The sequence below is a fragment of the Ochotona princeps genome, chromosome 10, assembly GCF_030435755.1.
Source record: "Ochotona princeps isolate mOchPri1 chromosome 10, mOchPri1.hap1, whole genome shotgun sequence".
In the NCBI taxonomy this organism is placed as follows: Eukaryota; Metazoa; Chordata; class Mammalia; order Lagomorpha; family Ochotonidae; genus Ochotona; species Ochotona princeps.
Genome location: NC_080841.1, coordinates 38,622,026 through 38,642,397, shown reverse-complemented (window position 1 = coordinate 38,642,397; position 20,372 = coordinate 38,622,026). Strand labels below are relative to the sequence as shown.

The window sequence follows — 20,372 nt, the reverse complement described above, 5'->3', positions numbered from 1 at the left end:
GATCAGAAGTGGAATAGCTGAGACACGAACAAGTGCCCAAATGGGAGAGGCAGGCAGAAGCTAACAAATTCAAAAAAAAAAATTAAAGATCTATTTTTGTTGGAAAGGCAGATCAGATTTTATGAAGAGAAGAATAGACAGAGAGAAAGATCTTCTACCCACCAGTTGACTTTCCAAAAGGCTGCAAAGGCCGGAGCTGAGCCAATCTGTAGCCAGGAGCCAGGAGCTTCTTCCAAGTTTCCCAGGCAGGCACAGGGTTCCAAGGCTTTGAGCCATCCTTCACTACTTTCCCAGGCAATAAGCAAGGTGCTGGAAGGGAAGTGAAGCATGTGGGACATGAAATGGCACCCTTATGGGATCCTGGCACTTGCAAGGTGAGGATTTAGCTATTGAGTCATAGCACCCGGACCCCAAATTTAAAATTAAAAATTTAAAAACCAGAGGACACCATACTTGTTGGAATGCAGAGAGTTAAACTCTATGACTCTATAAGACTGAACTTTTAATGAATTTTGGCAAATGTGTGTAGTTATGTGGTTATACTACACTCAAAATACTAGGCACTGCCATCCTCCTAACAAATCTCCCATTTATGCTTCCACTTATGGTGAGTATAATAATTCCACTGCTGATCCCAGGAAACCACTAATCTACTTTGTCTCACCATAGTTTTGTCCAACAGTGTTCTGGAACATCATGCAGATGCAGTCATGCAGCGTGTGGGCTTTTGTGTCTGGTTCCTTTTGTGTAGCACGACGCTGTTGAGACTGGCCCTGTTGGCCTATCAGCAGTTGGTTCCTAATTACTATGGACTAGTATTCCATTGCACTGAATTACCACCATTGGTTTTCCCTCTCATCAGTTGATGGACATATGCACAGTTTTCAGGGTGTTTTTAAACATTAATTATGAACAAAACATTTGTAGAGTTTTGTGTGCTGATTTTGTGTACACGTATTTTTTCCTTCTCTTGAATAACTCACCAGGTGTGCAGTTGCTAAGTTATGGGATTACGTATGCATTTAACTTTGCAACTAGCTACAAACTGTTTTCTGTGTTAGCTATTTCATATTGCATTTCCACCAGTATTGTATGAGTTTCTGTTGCTTCATATTCTCTTTGGCATGTTGTGTTATGCGTTATTATTTTAGACATTTTAGGTAGGGTCCCGTGGTTTTACTTGTATTTCTCTCGTGACTAATGATGTTGAGAATGTCATATGTACCTATTTGCTTTTTTTTAAAAGTTGTTTTTTGTCTACTTAAAGGCAATGACAGAGAGACACAGAGAATCTTCCGTCTGCAAAATCAGGCTGGGCCAGGCTGGTGCCACAAGCCTGGAACTCCATCCAGGACTCCAATGTGGGTCGCAGAGGCTCAGGCACTTCAGCGTCATCTACTGCCTGCCAGGATGCATTAGTAGTACAAAGCTTGAACAGAAGCAGTGTAACTTGGACTCAAAATCGTATTCTGATACAGGGTGTGGGCATGCCAAACAGCAGCTTAACCCACTGTCCCACAAGGCTTACCACATCCACACACATCTCATTAGTGAAGTTCCATTCAAATCTTATACTTCTTTGTGATAGGGTTGCTTGTTTTCTTATTACTGCCTGTTGGACATTCTTTATGGATTCTGAATACATACATTTTGCAACAACAAGTTTTTGCAAATGCTTTTGTGGATATTTCATGGAAAGTATGTTAGTATTTTTGTGTTTTGATCATATTTCAAAGAAGAGAAATTTCAGTTGTGGGTAAGCCAATATTCTTGTGAATCATGCTTTTGATATTGTGTCTAAAGAATCATTTTCTGATCAGGGTCACAAAGACTGTCTCTCATGTTTTATAAAAGTTTTAGTTTAGGTTATACATTTAAGTTTGTGAGCCATATTGAGTCAATTTTGGTATGTAAAATATGAAGATTTTTGTTTTTGTTTGAGTGCACATGCATATTCAATTATTTTACTCTATTTTTTAAAAACATTTTCTGATGTCCATTTCTTAGCTTTGTACGTTTACCCTTATCTGTATGGGTCTGTCTGGGTCTTCTGTCCTATTGATCCATGAGTCCTGCCTTTCACCAAGATCATGTGATTTTGAGTATTGGAGATTTGCAATAGTCTTAAAACCTGGTAGTGTGAGTCTCCCAATTTTGTTCTTTTTAAAAGTGTTTTGGTGAGCCCGGCACAGTAGCCTAGCAGCTAAAGCCCTTGCCTTGCATGTCCCAGGATCCCATGTAAGCACCAGTTTGTGTCCTGGAGGTCCCACTTTCCATCCAGCTTCCTGCTTGTGGCCTGGGAGAGCAGTGGAGTTTGGCCCAAAGCCTTGGGACCCTGCTCACACGTGGGAGACCTGGAGGAAGAGCTCCTGGCTCCTGGCTTTGGATCGGTTTAGCTTCGGTCAATGCAGCCACTAGGGGAGTGAATCATCGGATGGAAAATCTTCCTCTGTCTCTCCTCCTCTCTGTATATCTGATTTTCCAGTAAAAGTAAATAAATCTTTTTAAAAAAATGTTTTGGCAATTCCATTTTGCCTGAATTTTCCACATAAATTCTGGATTTCTAAAATTTTTGATTTTTAAGGACAATTACTAGGATTTTGATTAGAATCACAGATAATCTATTGATCAATTTAGAGAATAAGTATTAACAGTATTAAGTCTTCTAGTCACGAACATGATCTATCTCTGTTTTATTTATGTCTCCTTGGATTTCTTTCCATCACTTTTCTGTAGCTGAGTAGGCAAATCTTACACACATTTTGCTGGATTTACTCACCTACCTAAAGAGCTACTTGAAATGATATTTTAAAAGTTTTTAATTTTAAAATTCGTTGTAAGTATATAAAATACAACTGTTTTGTGTATTGGCCTTGTTTGTTTGATCTTACTAAAACTTATTAGTTCTAGTAGCTTTGTAAACAGGCTCTGGGATTTTATGGGCAATCATGTTTTTCATGAAGAGTCTGTTCTTTCTTCCCCCATTTCTTGAATTTCTTTTTCATGCCTCCTTGCACTGGCTAGGACCTCCAGTATGATGCTGGGCAAGAACTTTCTCTGCATTATTCCTTACCTGCATGGGAAGCATTTGATTACCATTAAGTATGATGTCATTGAGAGGTTTTACATGGATGGCTTTTCTTAGATTAAGCAATAAAGGAAATTTTCTGATATTCTTTTATTTACATTCCTAGTTTACTGAAAAAATGGTTTCTAAAAATCATGAATAGATGCTGAATTTTGTCAAAAGTCTTTGTTGCACTTATTGAGAAAATCCTGAGTTTTCCTTTTTAGTCTGTTGAACTGGTTGGTTTTTAAGTTTTGAAACAAACTTGCACATGCATGTTAAAACCAGTTTGGTCTTGATGATTTCATTTGCTGTGATTTTGGTGAGGCTTTGAGACATATTGGTCTGCAGTTGTCTCCTCATGTCTTTTTTGTTTTTCTGCTTTTGGAATCGAATAATCCTGACTTCTTTTATTTTCTTGAAGGTCGTGTAAAATTGGTATTTTAAAATTTCATTTATCTACTGAGAGAAACAGAGAGCACTCCGCTCACTGGTTCACTTTCCAAATGCGTGCAACAGCAGCAGAGAGGGAGGGAGGAGCCAGGAGCTAAGCTTGGTCCAGGTCCCGCTCTGAGAGGCAAGGACTCAGCCAGCTGAGCCCTCCCCGCTGCCTCCCAGGAGACTGCAGGCAAGAGCCAGGAGTGGCTGTTGACGGGTTCTGCCACAAAGAGATACAGGCTTCTTTTCTTCATTTTTTAACAGTCTTATTTTATTTATTTGGAAGGCAGTGTTGCGGGGAGGATGAGGGAGCAGAGAAGAGAGAGAGAGAGAATCTTCTATCTCCTTGTTCACTCACCAAATGCTAGTTAATAGCCAGGGCTGAGCAAGGCTGAAACCAGGAGCCAGGAGTTTCTTTGTGGGTGCAGGAATCTAAGTGCTGCTTTCCCAGGTGCATTGGCAGGGAACTGGATCACAAGTGCGGGCCCACATAGGATGCTGGCACTGCAGGGAGTAGCTTTACCCATGAGGTCACAGTATCACATTGTGAAATGCAGGCATCCTAACCAGTGTCTTAACTGTTAGGGCTAAACACCCTCCCCCCCCACCCCCCGCCGAAGAGAGTTTAACAGAGTACACCAGAAAAAGTCTGAGTTTGCATTTTATTTGTTATCAAGTTTTTATCTGTGAATCCATTTTTTTAAAGATTTATTATTTATTTTTATTACAAAGTCAGATATACAGAGAGGAGGAGAGACAGAGAGGAAGATCTTCCATCCGATGATTCACTCCCCAAGTGAGTGCAACGGCTGGTGCTGCGCCGATCTGAAGCCGGGACCAGGAACCTCTTCCGGGTTTCCCACACGGGTGCAGGGTCCCAGTATTTAGGGCCGTCCTCAACTGCTTTCCCAGGCCACAAGCAGGGAGCTGGATGAGAAGTGGAGCTGCCAGGATTAGAACCGGCGCCCATATGGGATCCCGGGGCTTTCAAGACGAGGACTTTAGCTGCTAGGCCACGCCGCCGGGCCCAGTGAATCCATTTTTAAAGTGGATATAGTCCAGTTCAGATTATCTATTGTTTCTTGAGCAAAAGCTTCTTTTCATCTCTTTAATGTCTTTCTAAAAACATGATATTTTAGAATCATACTAGTTATAAAGTTTGCTACAACAGAACTTGGCAAACAATTACATTTTTTCCTAAGATTTACTTATTTTTATTTGAAAGATTTACAGAGGAGAGACAGAAAGACCTTCTATCTGCTGGTTCACTCTCAAGATGGCTGCAACGGCTGGGACTGAACTGATCTGGAGCCAGGAGCCAGAAATCTCTTCTGGATCTCTCACATGGGTACAGGGTCCCAAGGCTTTGGGCCATCTTCCACTGCCTTCCCAAGCCATAAGCAGGGAGCTGGGTGGAAAGCAGAACAGTTGAGACATGAGCAGGTGCCCAAATGGGATGTGGGCACTGCCACAGGCAGAGGCTTTTCCTGCTACCCCTCAGTAGCATTTGTAGGCTCTTAAGCAGTACAGTACAGCAAAAATGGCTGGGGTAAAACCAGTACTATTACAATAAAAAAAGAACCTGGAGGTAAAGAGACATCTAGAAGATCGGAGCCGGGGCTTAGGAACATTGAGTATCAGGAAGTCCCTTTAATTACAGAATTTAGGGGGTTCTGCACAGTGGCTCAGTTGGCTATTCTTCTACTTGCAAGCACTGGTATGCAATATGGACAGTGGTTCATGTCCCAGCTGCTTCATTTCCTATCCAGCTCCCTGCTTGTGGCCTGGGAAAGCAGTCAAGGGGTGATCTAAATCCTTGGGACCCTGCACCCATGTGGGAAACCCAGAAGAAGCTCCTAGTTCCTGGCTTCAGATCAGCTCAGCTCTGGCTGTTGAGGCCATTTGGGGAGTGAACCAGTAGATGGAAGATCTTTCTATCTCTCATTCTTTGTAAATCTACCTTTCTAATAAAAAGAAATAAACCTTAAAAAAGGAGAAAAAAAAAATAATAAGAAACCCTTGGGAAGTAGATAAACATGGAGAAGGGCACCCAGAATGAGCCTAAGGAGGGAGGCACCTTGGCAGCACTGTAGACAGCCTCAGCGGCTTGCTGGAAGAGGTACCATCTGGGGGACTAAGGTCGTACTGGGTCTTCAGAAGTACTGAATGTAACGTGAGTTGCTATAGGAACTGTTAGCCAACAGTCTGCTCCTGACTTCAGATTGGCCCAGCTCCAGCCATTGTGGCCATTTGGGGAGTGAACCACTGGATAGAAGATTCCACTCTCTGTCTCTCCTTCTCTCCGAAAATCTGCCTTTCAAATAAAAATAAGTAAATATTTTTAAAAATTAATATTATAAAAGAATTGCAAAATTTATTTTGAAATTTGCAATACTAATTTGCTTCAAGACATGTATCAGTGTTTTTGTAACAACAATAGCAACATCAAAAACTGCTTTAGAGTTACACTGTTTCGAGGTGAGCATTTGACTATCTAGTGGCTAAACTGCTTCTTAGGGGACCTGTGTCCTGTATCGGAGTGCCTGGGTTTGTGTCTTGCTTTCAACTCAAACTCTGGTTCTTAAATAAAATAGAAATAAATTTACTTCTTCTATTATTTAATTTGGGGGACTTTCAGGATCCAGCTTGACTTGTTAGTATAAATGATAAAATATGACGGTTATCTTGCAGAAATCAGTAGGTTTCAATTATAAATAATATGATTTCTTTGCTGTTCTTTTGCTGGATTGGAAGGTTTTATGGTAGTTTAAACCTCTTTTATTGTTTCCTAAGATGGGCTAATTTGGATGTCAGTTTTTGGATCGATATTGTCCTCCATATTGAATGGTAACGTTCTTCAAGTCTGTGCCTCCTGCAAACACTGTGTTTATTCATTCCCCAACAGTTTCTGCCATAGTGTGCTGCAAACAGTAGGTGCTCAATAAATGTTGCTGCTTTAAATATGAGAAGCCCAATTCCTCAAAACTCTTAATTTTACGCAGTTGTATTTGGGGACAGTAGGCATATGTCATAAGATGCAGAAGAGAGGCTGCCATCAAGAGACACAGGATTAAAAAAGAGAGAAAAATTCTGAAAGGCAGTTTCAGCAAGAGAGAGGCAGACAGTGAAAAATCTTCCATTCCCTGGTTCATTCCCTAAGTGGCTGCAAAGCCAGCACTGGGCCATGCCAAAGCCAGGAGTTTCTTTCAGGTCCCCCACGCGGGTGGCAAGGGCCAAAGCATTAAGGTCATCTGCTTTTCCCAGGCCATTAGTTGACAGCTGGATTGAAGGATGCCTGTGTCACAGGTGGTAGCCCAACCGGCTACGACACAATGCTAGCCTCCGAAAGGGCAACAGTTTCAAGCAGGAGTTGGACTACTGTTCAAAGGGTTGGCATGTTCTTGTTACAAATTGAGGCTAAGCTTTAGAATGAAAGACAGAATCTTGTGTGACTTTGACCTAAGCCTTATTATAGAGATTTTTCTCACATTTACTGAAAAGATCCATGTCCCATTAGAGACAGAGTGGTGTATCCACCAGTTTTCTTAGACATTAAAAACATACTCTGGTTGATCTATTCAAAAAAAGATTTTTAAAAGGATAGCAGGTTGCTCTTAAAAACCCTGGGAAGATTAGAGGATGAGGCTTTCATACAGTGACATGAGTTTTCCAGGAAAATAAAAGTGTTTTTTAAATTTTTGTGCTACTTGCAAGTAATGGCTGTGGGCATAACATGCTTTAAAGTTTAATCTGCGTTGTTAACACATATCCCTCATATACATTGTAGACAACTGACAAAAGAATAAATAAAGCCCTATCTTTTTTGTTTGCCAGTTTCCATGTGTGAATATCCCCACCATGGCCTGCCTCAAGCTCCTAGTGTAATGCCATAGAACATAGAATTGGCAAGCAATATAAAGATAGAGATATAAGCAGTGCTATGTCCACAGTTAATGGTAAAATAATAAGGAATGGTAAGCTTTGGGTACCTAATGCATTTTAAAATAATTATAAACTTAGACAATTATAGTCTTATATTTAGCAAAAGCTCATCTACTTCCTGAAAGTTCAGCAATTAGCTTTTGCAAGCTAATACAGCCAGCTCCAACACACCATTGTGTTGGGGTTACCTAGACAGGAAACAGCATTCCAAATCAGCCATTGTTCTCCTGTAGGTAAAGCACCACACTAGAGCTTGGCATAGATTCCATCACTAGTAGCCACCCTGGGCACAGGAGGGCAGTATGAGAGCCAGCGCCCTTGCTGGTTCTGGAAATGTTCGCAGTTGGCAGCTGTCACCAGAGCACTAGGACCTGTGTGACTTGTTGCTGACCCCTGGGACTTTCAATGGGTACATGCAGCCGACTGTCAGTACTCTCCTTGGTACATGGAATCTGAAAAACACACACAATTTAACTTTTTAGTTTAGCGAGGAGCTTCTTCAAGTATTAAAAAAGAGATCAGATGCTGGATGGCAAAAAGAGTAAGTCTTAACCCAGATCTGTATTTCACACTCTGATCACCTCATGTCAGCATACAACCTACTTTCCATACATTTGCAGAAATGCAAGAAATGATAAAAAGAACAAAAAAGGGAAGGAGGAAGATTCGAAAAGGCACATAGAAAACTCCTGGAAGGAAAGACATTATCCTGATGGTGAAACTGCTGTGTACTGGAAAACTCACCTCCTTCCTCAGAGTTATGGCCCGCAAGGCCCACTATTGACTGCGGCCAGCTCCAGGCATGGGCTGAGCATCAGATGCAGGCCTCTTCCCATTTCACTCCCATCCCACCTCATAGTCTATCATCTAAGGACTAAGGTATAAAAGTAAACACTATGTGAAGTTAGCATCTATAGAAAATAATACAGAGAATGAAAATTAGTTAAACTTGGAAAGAAAGAAAATTTCCTCATTTATGTGCTGAATCACAAGACCAGGGTAGATGTTAGGATTTTCCTCCTCTAATACACACATCAGTTTCTTTGCCGTCATTGAAAATTTCAGCTGGTTGAGTGTGTTAGCCCAAAGGAATGATTCAAACCATCATTCCTGAAAGATGGTTGAGTTCAAGGTCCCGTATAAACAGATTTTCTACAGTTCTTACCATTGTCGAATTTCTAGTAGCAGTTGATGAACACATCGTTAAAAATTGCTACTTATTCTTTCTCTATACTTATATTGTTTGTTTTTATTTTGATTTATTTGAAAGGTGGAGAGTAACAGAGACAAAGATAACTCCTATCTGCTGGTTCCCCAAATGTCTGAAACAGCCAGGTCTGGTCCAGGCTAAATCCAGAAGCCATAACTCAATCCAGAGCCCCTACATGGACAACAGGTACCCAAAGATTGGAAGTATCACTTGCTCCTCTCTGGGTATGAATTAGCAAGAAGCTGGAATCAGGAGCTAAACACTACTCAAAATCAGACAGCAGCATTACTGCTGTGGCAAATGCCCATCGCCTACCATCTATTAAGTAGTAATCTCATTTTACCTTAGTAATCAGTGGAATTCATCACAGACAACAATATGGTAGCATGCTTTCTTTTTTCTTTCTTTCTTTCTTTCTTTCTTTCTTTCTTTCTTTCTTTCTTTCTTTCTTTCTTTCTTTCTTTCTTTCTTTCTTTCCTCCTTCCTTCCTTCCGTCCTTTCTCCCTCCCTCCCTCCCTCTCTTCCTTCCTTCTCTCTCTTCTTTCTTTCTTTTTAAGATCTATTTATCTTCATTGGAAAGGTAGATTTACAGAGGAAAGAGACAGAGAAAGATCTTCCCTCTGATGGTTAACTCCCCAAATTGGCACAACAGCCAGAGCTGAGCCGATCCTAAACCAGGAGCTAAGAAGCTTCTTTCAGGCCTCCACATGGATGCAGGGTTCTAAGACTTGGACCATCCTCCACTTCTTTCCCAGCCCACTAGATAGGAAATGGAGTAGCTGGAACATGAACCAGTGCCCATATTGGATGCTATTGCTTGGAAATGGAGAATTAGCCAGTTGAACCATTGTGTCATCTCTGGTAACTTTCTTGAACTGTTACCCATGGCAGGCATTGCCCATGTAACACTGTCAGCACAGAATTCAGTGAAATCAGTGGTATACCTCTAGTGACAACATTTCTCCCCGACTTCTAACCCCTGTGCCAGAGCCCAGCGTCTTGAATAGCAAGATAACTACTGCCCTGACATTTTGTTATTCCCACATTGAGTTCATCGGTGAATGCAGGTAGGAGCCCATTTCACTCAACATGTCCGTGGGGCTACAAAGAAGATCCAAGACAATTTTCTTTTATGTACGTTTCAGTGCTGGCATTCCCCTATCCAAGCAGTATCTCCTGGTGTTTCTAATGAACCTGTGAATGTTTAGTACACTCCAACATTCTTATCTCCCCACTATTTGAATATCTTCCCTTGAGATTGTATCAAGGAATTTCTGGGATCCTTACTTTATTCAGTTAGGTCTCTGTCAAATTATTGTGCAATCCCAGGTGTTAAATCAGTGTACCCATTAGAGTCAACCTAATCTAAAATTATGTACCAATTTCCTCAGTCTTTCTCAGAATCCATTTTCCAAAATTATCAATATAAATTAGCATAATTCTATAATTATCTTGATGTATGATTGATATCTCTTAACTGTTACTATAGCTTATCTCTCAATATGCTAGCATATTCATATATATTATATGTGTTTATATATTGTATAATATACATGGATAATATGTTTATTATATATAAAACCATGTATATAACTATATAGTATATATAAACTATGTACATACAAACAGCAGGTAGAGAGACACAATAAAGAGTGGAGGAGATAAATCAGAAACAAAATGATTTTCATCAAGCCAAATCTACATGGAGTCTTCAAGCAAGGCAAGGAGAGTTTTATAAGCTTCAGTTGGCCAAACAGACTCAGCAGGGGTGGGACTAGAGTTTCAGAATACTCTGGGTTACTGTAATCCTCCCTAATATCCATACTGTAATCCTCAGGGTCCTAAGCATGCTTTTCCACTCAGTGTCTTAACCCGAAGACAAAGAATCGGTAGGCTAGCATTCCCACTGATATTTCATTCAGAAACAGCACTACCTGTCACCCCTACTCTGCAATCAATAAGGTATTATTTAAGAATAATCATGAAATCCTTGGATTTTAGTCTTCAACATAAACTAATAATTTGGAATTTGACCCATCCATTTTCCTTAAGCCAACTAATGCCAACAGCAGCAAAGAGTCTATGCCTTACTCTTTGAATTCCTCATGCCTCTCATACTTTTTTTTGAGACTAGGCCATAGGTCTCTGAATTTGTGCCTACAGATGATAGCATAGTTAACAGTGCCGTAAAATACCAAAGTCCCATCTAGACTCCAGATACCTTCTCTGCACTACCTTCCATGGAGTGCAATAGTAACTAGTAACACCAACTAATTCACCTATGTTTCTTTTTTTATAAGACTCCATTCCTATCATATTACTTCTGTTATGACAATGGATGTGTGTACACATTGCAAGGAATTAAATCACAGAGATGAGTCATCTTATGTCATTTCTATTTTTGAAGTATAGTGATTAAGAGCATCAGTGTTGGAATTAGGAAGATTTGGGTTCAAATTTTAGATCCATACTTACCTTATGGTCTTGGGAAAATTACTCAACCTCTTTAAGATTCAATTTCCTCATCTATAAAAATGAGAATAATGTTTATTTCATTGTTGGGCGAAGTTATCACGAGAACTGTGTAACATTTGTGTGACCTATGGAGTGGCACACATCAGGAACTCAGGAAACGCTGAGTTTGTATTTCCTAAGTGAACCCTTATGAGGATTTGAAAAAACAATCTTAATTAAAAAAATTTATTTGTTTCAAAGGTGGAGAGAAAGAGAGACAAATCTCCCATCAGCTGGTTCACTCTCCAAATATCCACAGTAAATGTTGTTGGACCAGGTTAGTCTCCCATGGAGATGGGTGGCAGGGACCCAAGTATTTGTACTATCAGCTGCTCCCTCTGAAAGTGCTCATCAGCAGGAAGTAGACATCAGAAGGGCAGCCAGGACTGAAACCCAGATATTATGTCATGGAATGACGGTGTCTCAAGCAGTGCCTTAACCACCCCTAGCACCAAGTCTTACCAGGAAGACATCTACATATGATCATAAAGTGCCTCAGTAGGTGTCTGAGCCACTGTAAAGCCATAATAATTAAAATGCAGCACGTAGGCTGTGCAAGTTTGTGTTAAGTTCCTATTGTCTAATTCAGAGATTAGCTTGACTGCTCTTTGGGTCTTAGAGACAAATGCTTTGTCATTTACAGTTGTTATCTACACATGCTATTGTATGTCACTTAAATGGTGCTTTGAATTTTTACTTTTAAAAAAAAATTTATTTATATATTTGAAGGGCAGAGTTAGAGAGAGACAGGGAGAAATACAGAGAGGAACATGTTTTTTCCATGGTTCAGTCCCCACAGGGTCTTGGGCTGCCTTTGAGGGGGCACTAGGAAAACACAGTGCCCTCTGAGAGGTGGGTAGTGAATTGTTTCTTCATATGTTGCTCTTTTTGTGGGTGTATTCAGTTTATGAAAGTTTGTAATTATTGGCTTGTGTATTTTTCTGTTTATAATCCTCAGTGAAAATGTTTTCTAAAAAATCTATGGAGGAGCTGGCATTGTGGAACAGGGTTAAGCTGGTGCTTTCTATCCCAGCATCCCAAATTGGAGGAGTGCTATTTCAAGTTCTGGCTGTCCTTCTTTGGATCCAGCTCCCTGCTAATCAGAGAGACAGCAGGAGATGGCCCAAATGCTTGGTCCCTGCTGCCCATGTTGGTTGGAGTTCCAGACGCCTGGTTTTACCTTGGCCCAGCCCTAGCTTTTGCAGCTGTTTGGGGAGTGAATCAGTGTATGGAATATCTTTCTCTCCCCAAAACTCCCGCAGTCACTCTGCTTTTCAAATAAGTAAATAGATCCAGCTGGCATTGCAGATTCCTGGTTTTAGCCTGGCACAGCCCCCAACCATTGTAGCCATTTGGGAGTGAATCAGTGGATGGAAGAACTTTGCCTCTTTGAGTTTGTCTCTCCACCTCTCTCTGTTATTTTTTTTCTTAAGATTTTTTTATTTTTTTATTGCAAAGTCAGATATATAGAGAAAGGAGGAGAGACAGAGAAGAAGATCTTCCATCCAATGATTCACTCCCCCAGTGATCGCAATGGCCAAAGCTGAGTTGATCCAAAACCAGGAGAAAGGAGCTCTTCCAGGTCTCCCAAGCGGATGCAGTGTCCCAAGGCTTGGGGCTGTCCTCGACTGCTGGTGTGTTCAAGGCGAGGACTTTAGCTGCTAGGCCAATGCGCCAGGCCCTCTGCTACTCTTTTGAACAAGCAAAATAAATCTTTTTCAAAAAGGAAAAATTTAGTTGCCTCCTTAGCGCAGTAGGCAGCGCTTCAGTCTCATAATCTGAAGGTCCTGAATTCAAAAAGGAAAAATTCAAAGCACTAGTTAAGGTATTCTTACTGGATTATCTTTCCTAACTCAGGTATTTCAGAGATCTAACAATTTGTTTAATTAGGAAATGTATTTGATCTGTCAGGACAGATTTCCTTAAGGAGTATACATGACATTAAAATATTAGAGGTGACTGCATTTAAGGAGTCCCATAACAAATGAGAAATGAATAAGCTCATTCTGTGAGGGTCTGGTTCCATATTTCTTCAAAAGAGAGCTAATAATTATGAAAAATTTTAAATATGTATTAATTTTTATTGGAAAGGCAAACCAGATTCATGGAGAAAAGGAAAGACAGAGAGAAAGATTTTCCATCCACTGGTTCACTCTCCAAATGGCCACAACAGCCGGAGGTGAGCCAATCTTAAGCCAGAAGCCAGGAGCTTCTTTCAGGTCTCCCACATGGGTTCAGGGTCCCAAGACTTTGGGCTGTTCTCTACTGCTTTTTCCTAGGCCACAAACAGGAAGCTGGATGGGAAGTAGAAAAGGCAGGACATGAACCACTGCCTGTATGGGATCCCAGCACTTTCAAGGTAAGGAATTAGCTATTGAGTCATTACGCCAGTCCCAATGACTATGAAATTTTATGGAAAAGTTGAAATACATTTGGCTGAGAAAAACACTGCCAAACTATCTATTCCAAGTGTCGAAGTTATCTTTATGGTTTTATAAAAAATAAATTTAAAAACTGTCAAAATCTTTTCTCTTAAACTCCAGTCCATTTATACTAAACAAGACATGAATTGACAGACTTTTAACCATAAGCTTGAGACAGACAGTCGTTTTGATCTTCTCAGTTGGAATTGCTGTACTGAACACCTATACTTGATGACATACATAGTCGTTTGGCTGTCATCCCTATGCCCATCTGTTGGCATGGCTTATTGCCCATTCACCAACTTGGACTCCCGCCCTAGTATATGAATGCCAGGGAACAGCAGTTGACACTAACAGCCTGTACAACCATATCAATGTATTCTCTGCCCGGTATCAAGATTCAGGGGCCTCCAAAGTTGGGCTCTGTGTTCCTCGCTTTACCAGAAACAACAGTAGAGGCTGGGGAGAAGGCCAGGGAAGTGAGTTCCCTGGTTCTTCACATTCCAAACCTTCCAGGTTAATGTCACTGGCATAGTTAGCTTGGAAAGGCGAAGATCATGATAAAAAGCATCCAACGGAGGGGAGCATGCCCACTCTGTTTTGTGAGCTCAACCACAATGGATAATGAGCCTGAAGACTATACTTACTTCTTTAAATTATCCAAAGGGCCAAAGCAAGAGACTTCATTTCTTTTTCCTAGAAAGTTTTGTTTGTGATGCCACTTCTACCAACCTTTGCAAAACTGGAAAGTGTCTGGGTGTTTCTAGGTTACAAAGAAACTGCTACTTATTTGAGTGTGGTTGAAATAAAGAAGGTAAAAAAAATATGTTAGAAAGTACCTGCTATGTTCCCCTAAAGATGCTGTTTATGCTCAGATACAAGTAGAATGATTTCTATCTTTTAATTTTTTTAAGATTTGTTTATTTTTATTACAAAGCCAGGTATACAGAGAGGAGGAGAGACAGAGAGGAAGATCTTCCGTCTGATGATTCACTCCCCAAGTGAGCGCAACGGCTGGTGCTGTGCCAATCTGGAGCCAGGAGCCAGGAACTTCCTCCAGGTCTCCCACACGGGTGCAGGATCCCAAAGCATTGGGCTGTCCTTGACTGCTTTCCCAGACCACAAGCAGGGAGCTGGATGGGAAGCGGAGCTGCCGAGATTAGAACTGATGCCCATATGGGATCCCGGCGCATTCAAGGCAATCACTTGAGCTGCTAGACCACGCCGCCAGGCCCGATTTCTATCTTTTCAAAGATTCATTTTTATTTCTATGAAAGGCAGATTTGAGAGAGAGAGAGAGAGAGAGAGAGAGAGAGAGAGAGAGAGATATCATTGGCTAGTTCATCTCCCAAATGGGAGCATTGGCCAGGAATGGGCTAGGGGTTAGAAACTCTATCCAGGTCTCCTATGTGGCTGACAGAGACCCAAGTACTTGGGCCATCTTCTGCTGCTTTCCCAGAGAACTGGATCAAAAACAAGGCAGCCTGAACTCAACCCAGTGCTCTGATGGGGATGCCAGCATTGCAGGTGGTGGCTTTACCCATTGCACCACAATGTTTGTCTTCAAACAGGATTATTTTTAAATAAAGTCCTTGATTATGGATGGGCATCTGGGATAACTGTTAAGACATTATTTTGTGTGCATGCTTCCTTTATTAGTTTGCCTGGGTGTGAGTTCTAACCCCACTCCTGGTTCCAGCTTCTGACTAAAGCACACACTTTGAGGCAGCAGATGATAGCTCTGATGGTTGGATCCATGCCACTGATGTAGGAGACTAGATGAATTCTTATCTCCTGGCTTTGGTCTGGCTACCCTGGCTCTCTGGGAAGTGAATCAGCATTAGGGGCTCTCTCTGAGTCTCAAGAAATGTTCTTAGATATAAATATCATCCTATTTCACACCTAGAAAATAGTAAGCATATATAATTAAATATTTAAGTTAAGCCCCTATGTAAGAAAATTTAGTCATATCTCTCTTATCCTTCAAATACGGGAGGAGAGGGGTACAATCCTACATACAGAAGGAAACACAGATCTTTATAAGGTCTGCTGTTTGTCTTAGAAAAATCATTCAAGTCATGGAGCTCAGGTGCTGACCCTGCAGCACTCCTGGAGGATAGATGAGAAGGACAAACGATAAATAAGAGTCTTGATAGGAATTACAGGACCATCAGAGTAAACTTTGCACCTTAAAAATAGTATTGAAACAATTAGTGTTCTCGTTAGCAAGATTTCAGAGTTAGGTTATTCTACCAAGTCTGCTACACCACACACACACACACACACACACACACACACACACAAAGCTAAATGCATATTTTTTTTTACCTGAAACAATTAGCAAATACATATTAAATATACCTAGCAGGCATTAAGCGCTACAAGACATTTAGCAGATTTATTTCAGTATTTATCAATAGCGATTGTGGTACAAACATCCTGGGATTCTGTATCAGAAGAATCAGTGGGCATTCACCCCAGAGGATATCCACATTCCTTATCAGAGTTCTTGAGTTCACGTCTCTGCTCTGCTTCCAGTCCAGGTTCCTGCCGCAGGACATCCTGGGAGGCAACAGCTCAAGGACTGGGTCCCCTGCCACCTACGTGGGAGACCTGGACTGAGTGCGCACTCCTGGCTTCAGTCTGGGTCAGCTCTGGGGATTGTGGGCATTTAGAGTGAACCAGTGGATGGAAGATGGATTCTGTGTGTCTGTCCATCTGTTGACCTACCTATCTCTGCCTTTCAAATAAATGAAAATAAATAAATAAAAGATGCTTCTAAGGAACTAACTCCAGTTAAAACTCTATTATTTAAAAAAAGAAGAGTCAGATCTGCCCTTTGATATACCTATTGTTGAATCTCAAGTAATTTATTCTATTTTAATTTCCTTAACTATAAAATTAAGATAATGCTTCTCCTGGTTTAAAATGTAGTCACTGTTTTAAATATATCTGCTGTGCAAAAGCTCTTTGAAAAGCATGTAGTGCTACAGTAGTATTAAATACATATACATATATATGTAATATAAATACCATTATATATAGATAATATAAATAGCATATATATAATTATGTGATTATATAACAATAGGCATATATCTATAATAAATGGGCACATATAATAATATAATAATATTTGTATAGAAAAATTATTATTTGTATAGAAAAATCAATATTATTCATTTCTGGAGGAATTTCTCACTTTGTTATTTGTAACAGAATTTTGTTAACATTCCTGCTAAATGTTGAGTATACTCTCAAAGACGTTGGATACTAGATTGAAATTTTGGCTTTGTATCACTGAGGCAATAGTAGTTACTCAGATTTTCATCTGGGGAATGACATGTTGTAAATTCCATTTCTTTTTTTTTAATTTTTATTTTTTAATCTATGTTATACATGCATTTAATTCTTGAATTTTATCATACAATTCTGTGTAGTCTGGGATTCCTCTCTGCCCTATTTTCTGCCCCCCAACTGATTTTTCCCATAATGCCACATTCTTCATAAGAAGTTACAATTCCATCAGTCTGCTATTTAAGTGTGCCCTGACAACACCGGTACAGACAGTGTCAGACAGTCCATCATCCCATTGTCTAGATGTATCCAACACTTTTGTTGGGAGTCCATCTTTAGTTTGGAAGCAGAGATGCATGTTGCATTGTGTCTTCACTTCTGGATATAGTAGTCTTCATTACTCCACCACTATATATTCTAATTTGCATAATAGATTACTTAGAGACAACATATGGTATTTCTCTTTTTGTGATTGACTTCTTTCACTGAGCATGATGGTCTCTAGTTGGGACCATTTAGTTGCAAATTGTATAATTTCATTCTTTTTAATGGCTGAATAATATTCCATGGAATAGATGTACCACAGTTTCTTTAGCCACTACTCTTTGAATGGGCATCTGGGTTGTTTCCATGTCTGTGCTATTGTAGATTGTGCTGCTATAAATATAGGATTACAGATCCCCTTCTCATATGCAAGTTTCATTTCCTTTGGGTATATTCCTAGGAGCAGGATAGCTGTATCATATGGCAGGTTTATTTGCAATTCTCTAAGCACTCTCCATACTGATTTCCATATTGGTTGTACTAGCCTGCACTCCTACCAACAGTGAAGGAGGGTACCTTTTTCCCCACATCCACACCAGCAGGTGTTGTTAGTTGAGTTCTGAATATAGGTCAGTCTCACTGGAGTTAGGTGGTACCTCAATGTGGTTTCATTTGTATCTCCCTGACATCTAGGGAGCTTGAGCATCTTTTCATATGTCTGTTAGGCATTTGGATCTGTTCTTTTGAAAAACGTATGTTCATGTCCATTGCCTATTTTTTCACAGGGTTACTTTTTTTTTTTTTTTTTTTTTAACTTTCCTGGTTTTCTGAAGCTCTTTGTAAATTCTGGATATTAGTCCCCTGTCACTCCCATTCTGTTGGTTGCTTCTTCACTTTATTGTTTCCTTTGCTGTACAGAAGCTTTTTAGTTTGATGTAGTTCCAATTGTTCATTTTGGTTTTGACTGCATGTGCTTTGGGCATCTTTTCTAAGAAGTCTTTTCCCGTTCCTATTTCTTGGCGAGTGCTTCCTATGTTTTTCTTTAATAGTTTGATGGGTTTTGGGTGTAGATTTAGGTCCTTGATCCATTCAGAGCTGATTTTCTTATACAGTGACAGGTGTGGGTCTTGCTTCTTTATTCTGCAAGCTGCTATCCAGTTGTTCCAACAGCATTTGTTGAATAGACCAGGCTTTTTCCCTGGATTATTTTCAGTTTTCTTGTCAAAGATTAGTTGTCTATACATGTGTGGGCTCCCTTCTGGTGTTTCTATTCTGTTCCATTGATTTTTCTGTTTCTGTACCAGTACCAGACTGTTTTGATGACCACTGCTCTGTAGTATGTCTTGAGATATGGAACTGTGATTCCTCCAACTTGATTTTTATTTTTCAGGATAGCTTTTGCTATTCATGGTCTCTTGTGTTTCCAGACAAACTTTTGTATCATCTTTTCTATTTCTGAGAAGAATGTTGTTGGGATTTTGATTGGGATTGCATTGAACCTGTATATTACTTTTGGTAATATGGAAGTTTTCATGATGTTGATCCTGCCAATCCAGGAACATGGTAAGCTTCTCCATTTTCCAATATCTTCTTCTATTTTCTTTTAAAAATATTTTATAGTTTTCATCATAGAGGTCTTTTACATATTTAATTAGCTTAATTCCTAGGTATTTAAGATTCCTCTCCACTATTTTAGAAGAGATTACAATTTCATTCTCAGCCATGGAATTTTTTTTAAAATTATTTTTTAATAATCTTATTTAGTTGATTAGGGAACAAAGGGTCAAGGGCTACAGGGTGAAACTGGGTAATACCATTGTTTCCACACCAATATCATTTTTCCCTGTATCTGGGGTGAGGGAAAAAAACAAAGGGAAAAGCCTCACCCAACCTCCCACCCATCCCAGATCCCCAATGGGAGGCGCGCTCTGAGGGTCCTGCTCATACAGTTTTGATAGTTCATCAGTTCTGGATTGCTGCCAATCTCTCAGTTCCAATTGCAACAAACCCTATTCAGAATCCACTGGCTGACAGTCTCTTCATGGTTGGGGTTCTAAGATCAGCAGTTCAGTTGGAGGGATCGCCAAAGAAACTTCCTCCGAGATGATCCCAGGCTGATTCTTGCGTCCGTCACACCAATCAGCTTATGCACATGCTGGTTGTTGGGATTGCTGGGTTTGTTCTGTTTCCAGCCCTGTCTTCCTCATGAACCAGCGGGTGTTGTAGTCCAGTTCGATCCTGCCCGCTTCATACTCGGTCCTCATGCAAACCGTTGGAGCTGCAACCTAGTTGGAGTGACTCCCCATAACCCCCACCAGTTCTGCCCCCTACCCTGGTTCCCATGCTTGCCAGTATGCACTGCAGGCTTGTCAAGTCTGTCCCACATCCCGTTTAGCTCTCGCACATGTCGATGGGCATTGAAGCCCAGCTCAACCCAACCAACCTACTATCCAGCCCATACACCTACTGGCGGGTACCCTTCTGTACAGCCACCCCTGCCCCTGTCCTGGTGTTCGTGCTGTCCAATGAGAGGTCAGCTGTGAGTTTGATTGGGGTTCCTCTACAGGTCACTTGATTTTTCTCACGTGCACATTTAAGGATTTTTTTCCTTATATTCAACTGGGGAGAGCTTGATTATCATGTGTCTTGGTGAAGGTTGCCTTTTGTCAACTCTGTTGGGAGTCCCGTGCCACTCCTGAATATTGTTTCCCAATTCTTTCTCTAGATTAGGGAAGTTTTCATGTATCATTTCATTGAATACACCTTTAATCCCAGTTGTTCTTTTTGTGTCTTCTAGAACTCCATAATTCTTATGTTGGCCCTTTAATTGTATCTTTTAATTCCTAGATACTTTTTTAAGCTTGGCCTAGCTCTGCTTCTAGCTTTTTGTTTGTTTCCCCCTGGTGACAGGAAATATCTTCCAATTCTGATATTATTTCTTCTGCTTCATTCATCCTATTTTTTAGACTCTCCACTGTACTTTTATTTGCCCCATTGTATTCTGAACTTCTGAAATGTTAGCTTTCATTTGATTCATTTCTTGTGTAACAAATTCTTTAAATTCTTTGAACTTTTATATTATGTGCTTTTCATTGTTGGTCAGATGCTGTATGATAAGTTTTCTGAATTCTGTGTCCCCATTTTTTCAATGTCTTCCTCAGTTAACTCTGAGGGTGTTAGAGGCTTTTTTTTTCCTTTACTGGGGAGTCTTCAGTAA

General features: G+C 40.3%; 1 long non-coding RNA gene across 1 annotated transcript in view; it reads right to left on the bottom strand.

Annotated features, from left to right (window-relative positions):
• LOC131481323 (uncharacterized) overlaps positions 1 to 20,372 on the bottom strand; it is a 53,210-nt gene that overhangs the window by 3,468 nt on the left and 29,370 nt on the right. Inside the window, exon 3 of the long non-coding RNA XR_009246230.1 lies at positions 11,133 to 11,183. This is a non-coding gene — a long non-coding RNA (uncharacterized LOC131481323). The remainder of the gene's footprint in view (positions 1 to 11,132; positions 11,184 to 20,372) is intronic.